This window comes from Lontra canadensis, unplaced genomic scaffold (assembly GCF_010015895.1).
Source record: "Lontra canadensis isolate GAN:19392208 unplaced genomic scaffold, GSC_riverotter_1.0 scaffold9, whole genome shotgun sequence".
Lineage (NCBI taxonomy): Eukaryota > Metazoa > Chordata > Mammalia > Carnivora > Mustelidae > Lontra > Lontra canadensis.
The window spans coordinates 35,667,780-35,672,842 of record NW_022631003.1 but is presented as its reverse complement, the minus strand read 5'-3'; the positions used below and the strand labels follow the sequence as shown (position 1 = coordinate 35,672,842).

General features: G+C 41.7%; 1 protein-coding gene across 1 annotated transcript in view; it reads left to right on the top strand.

Moving 5' to 3' along the window:
* Window positions 1–4,053, top strand: part of LOC116866045 — a 17,372-nt gene extending 13,319 nt beyond the window's left edge. Inside the window, exon 3 of the mRNA XM_032854653.1 lies at window positions 4,018–4,053. The gene's annotated coding sequence lies outside the window, so the exon portion shown is untranslated. The remainder of the gene's footprint in view (window positions 1–4,017) is intronic.
* Window positions 4,054–5,063: the final 1,010 nt, after the last annotated feature.

Genomic DNA, 5,063 nt, shown 5'->3' with positions numbered 1-5,063 from the left:
AAAAAAAAATTAAATTAACTGCAAGGCTAAAGAATCATGGGGAGAAAGCCATGAGTTCCGTGCTTTGCTTTCTCCTCCTCTGGAATTCCGCTGCTCTCCTTGGTATTGAAACCGCACTCCTCGTAAGTGAACTTGGTCCTGGCTGGGTTTCTTGTTGATCTTCTGGGGGAGGGGCCTGTTGTAGTGATTTTCAAGTGTCTTTGCCCCAGGCGGAGTCGCACCGCCCTTACCAGGGGCTGGGCTGAGTAATCCGCTCGGGTTTGCTTTCGGGAGCTTTTGTTCCCTGAGCGCTTTCCGTAGAGTCCGGAGGACGGGAAGGAAGATGGCGGCCTCCCAGTCTCCGGCCCGGAGGAGCCGAGAGCTAGGGGTCCCACTCCTCAGTGCGCCCTCAGGGAACAGCGCCCAATTACTCCCGTCTGCCTGGCCTCCGGCTGCGCTCCGAGCTCACCGAGCCTGCGACCGGTTCAAGGTAAGCCCGAGCTGTGAGCTCACTCCTCGGCTCCGTCTCTGTAGCCGGCTTCCCTGTTCTAATACCTGCGAGCTCTGCGACACTCAGACACCCCGATCCTTCTGTGACCCTGCGGGACCTGAGGCCACACTGGCCCCGCGTGGGCTTCACCCCAGTTAAGCCTCTGGAGCGATGTCCCTCAGCGGAACAGACTTTTAAAAGTCCCGATTTTGTGCTCCGTTGCTCCGCCGCTTGCCGGGAGCCGGCCCCTCCCCCCGGGGTCTATCTTCCTGTCCCTTTGGATTCACTTCTCCGCCAGTCCTACCTTTCAGCAAGTGGTTGATTTTCTGTTTCTAGAATTGCTGTTCTTCTTCTCTTCGATCTCCCGTTGGATTTGTAGGTGTTTGCAATCTTTAGATAAGCTATCTAGCTGATCTCCCGCAACCTGAAGTAGTCTCAGCTGCTACTTCTCCGCCATCTTGACTCCCTGTTCAAAGTTTTAATTGAGTTGTTTATCTTTTTATTACTGAGTTGTAACTTTTCTTCTACAGACCTGCCCTAGCTTACAATGGTGTTATGATCTGATAAGCCCATTTTAAACTGAAAATATCGTAAGTCAAAAAAACATTTATTACACCTAACCTACCAAACATCATAGCCTATCCTACCTTAAACATATTTGATAACAGAGTGCTGAATATCTCATGTAATTTATTGAATATTGTACTGAAGTGACAAACAGAATGGTTGAATGGGTACAGAATTGCTGTAACTGGAATGGTTGTTTATGTTCCTTATGTGTGGCTGACTGGGAACTACAGATTGTCCCCAGTGGCCAGTATCACAAGAGAGTATTGTACAGCATATTGCTAGCTCAGGAGATCAAAATTTAAAATTCAAAGTTTCTATTGAAAGCATATTCCTTTTGCCATCATGTAGTTAAAAAAAAAAAAATCACAAGGCTCTGTAGGCAATGTGAAAGATACGGTGTCATCTCAGTAATACTAACTTCATGAGCACTGGGTTTTTTGAATGGGGCAGGCAAATCTAAATCCACAGTTTATATCTTGGTGCAGATTCAACATGGACTTGGTGAAACAAACAAATAAAAATTATGTAAATGATATCAAGTATTAAAAATAATGTAGGTAGAGAATGGGACAGGGACTTCAAGTCTTTATTTGTAAAATAAAGGGGACTGGGAGCACCTGGGTGGCTCAGTGGGTTAAGCCTCTGCCTTTGGCTCAGGTCATGATCTCAGGGTCCTGGGATTGAGCCCCGATTCAGGCTCTCTGCTCAGTAGGGAGCCTGCATCCCCCCTCTGTCTCTGCCTGCCTCTCTGCCTACTTGTGATCTCTGTCTGTCAAATAAATAAAAAATCTAAAAAATTTAAAAAAATAAAAAATAAAAGGAACTGGGCTGGTTCTAACATCGTTCAAATTTAGTAAAGATAGGACTGCTGGTAAATCTAAATATCTCCACAATTTAGTGATTCATACTTTTGTCGTTAGTTAAATGAAATACTTGAGGAAATTCTATGTTTTTATTTATTCAAACTGAAAGGAGTAAAACTATTTTTGCTTCTTTTTTCCCTTTTTTCCAAGATTTTATTTATTCATTTGAGAGAGAGAGAGAGTGAGTAAGAGAGCACAAGCCAAGGGGGAAGCAGAGGGAGAGAGAGAAGTGGACTCCCCACTGAGCTGGGAGTCTGACCCGGGGCTCGATCCCAGGACCCTGGGATCATGACCTGAGCGGAAGGAAGACAGATGCTTAACTGACTGAGCCACCCAGGCACCCCAAATTCCTTTTCTAAATCAGTATTTCCCAACATCTGACATTCTGCTTGAGTGCAATAAATGTTTGTTGAATGACCAAATAATATATGCAAGTTGCCTTCAGTGAAAATGTATCTTCCTAAATCTTCAAGTAAAATCAGCACTTTAGGAATATGTTTCATGATTACTCTCTTGTATCAAGTGTGCAATGCGCATATTCCAGTTTGAGAAACATGGTAGGATAGTGGCTTCACAACTGGTTGTTTACCGGGATAACTTCCAGAAGTATTTTTATATGCAGATAATGATGCTGAATCATGGTGCCATATACAGCTCTTGGTCTAAGATAAGTACAGTTTAACTTTATTTCTTTATTCAATTTGCCATGGGCTAATGAATTCACTCTTTAGACAGTCAAACCCAAACTTTCTGTTGCCCAGGTGGTTAGGGCCTCTCTTCTTTCTGCAGATTGTGTCAGCTTGCTCTTTGTCCAGACTGTGAAATAAAAAGCTGAAGCAGTCATTGTCATCACTTAGGTAATAAGAAAGTATTTGGAAATAGCAAAATTACAAAGATGACTTAGCTGGAGAAGGAGCCAGAAGGGGAAAATAGAAAACCTTCTTATCTTCATGAGCATTCCTGGAATGCACAAGGATTTACTTCTCTATTCACGAAAAGCAGCAACAATAAGACAATGAGAGACAATGTGAGCAATTTCTATGTGCCAGGCACTGGGCTAAGCATCTTACTTAACCTCATATCTATTCTCTGAGCTAAGTATTTGATGATCTCTTTTATGTTGTTAAAGAAACTAATGAAAAAAAAAATAAATAATTGCATTTCTTACCACTCCCACCAATACCCCAGTGATCCTGGGAATATAATAAGGATTTTCCCTTATTATATTTTATATATATATGTATATATATATTTTTTTCCTTTTAAGTTATTCTACTTACACCGTAGAGTTAAGTAAACAAGCAATTGCAATATGTTTGCTTCACAATTACAATAAAGGTCAGACATAATTTTGGAGGACAGTAGAGAAAACTCAGAATATCGATATTAGTGAGGAAAAATTTCTCTATCTTTTTAGGACTTTGGTAAAATCTTAATTTTCTCTTCCAATAAAATGTATTTATTATTAGAGCCACGTAGGCATAAAAATAACTGAAATATCTATAGTATATTAGTATCGTCTTTTATACTAAGAGAGTATACTCCTCTCTCCCTGTATCTCTTTCACCCCCTCCTAAACTAGTCCCACCTACCAACTCTTTATTTAATTGTACTGGTAACTTAGATTTGAAGCCTTGGACTAATTCATTGCCCACTTTCTTTTATTCTTCCTCCTCCAACCTCACAGTTATTAAATCATTTATGTTACACTTAGCGATGACTTCCCTCCACCTCTTTCCTTTCTGTCTGCCTCCCTTCTCTCTTACAATCCCATTAGTTATTATATCAACCTCTTAATTGGTCTCTCTTTGGCTAAACAATTTTACACATAGAGATTATATTCATCTTCCTCAAATTCATCTTCAAAGACTTTGCTACCACACACATACATTTTTCATGACTCCTCTGTCATTTAAGGTCCTTATAAAGTTCGCTTCATCCTCACTGACCCCTTATATTCCAACCAAACTCTATTACTTAAACTCTGGTACAACCCCTCCCCCCGTGCTAACCACCTCAATATCCTTGCTTTTGCTCATCCAACTGCCCGAATGATGTCTTTTGTGCTTTTCCCTCTCTGAATCCTGCCCTGCTTCAACCCTCTCCCCAAAACAGCTCATTTCCTGCATCACCCAATTGTGGATCTAGCACCACATAGAAGATCTAAAGCTGATTGCTACAGCCCTTTCTTTCTGTAATTGCAGTCCTAAGGGCCCCTCCAGGGTGGCATTTGCAGTGTTTCCCCCACACAGCACACAATCCAGTGTCAGCCAGCACACTCCTCCCTAAAACAAGGGAACCAGGAAGACAGCTGCCTCACTGACTGTGTCTTCTCCCTGCAAGTACAAAACATAGATTACCCAGAGGACAGGGGAAAGGTCAGTAAACTCTATGCAAACAAGTACTCTTCTATCATCCCTTAAATCATGCCTCTGCTCCCACTAGCTCATAGCAACCTTGACAGACACCTGGGCATTTTCCTACCTTAAGTCTTTTGCAAATGAAAGCAGAAATTCACGTGGAAAGAAATGCAGAAGTTAAGAGCAATGAACTGTGTTTCTTGGAGAGATATCAGTGAGGACACTTGTTGGTGTGAGCCAAAGAGGATTTTGAGTCAAGTATATTGTTTTTAAGCAATGAACTTTGTTCCAAATCATGCTATGGTTAGTTACATAAGTTGGGCAGGAGAAACCAGAGAGCAGTTTCTCCAAAGATGGCTTGTAGAAATGGGTGCCCGGGTGGTTCAGTTGGTTGGGCGACTGCCTTTGGCTCTGGTCATGTACCTGGAGTCCTGGGATCAAGTCCCACACTGGGGTCCCTGCTTGGCAGGGAGTCTGCGTCTCCCTCTGACCCTCCCCCCTCTCGTGCTCTCTCTCTCTCAAATAAATAAATAATATCTTTAAAAAAAAAAAAAAGATAGTCTGTAGGAATGAAGGATACTCATAACATTTATACAAAACAAAAAGTGTAAGATCTAGATCTCCATTACTATGCATCCTATAAATCTGGAAATATAGATTCATACACATGCATTGGATACTGAATATTCAATAGCTCTTATTGAGGATGTGAATACAGGCAACTTCCTTAGGAAATGCTATAAAAGGACACAAGGTTAGAGTCAAAAATTTTTTAAAAATCAACAACACAAGAAGCTGTTC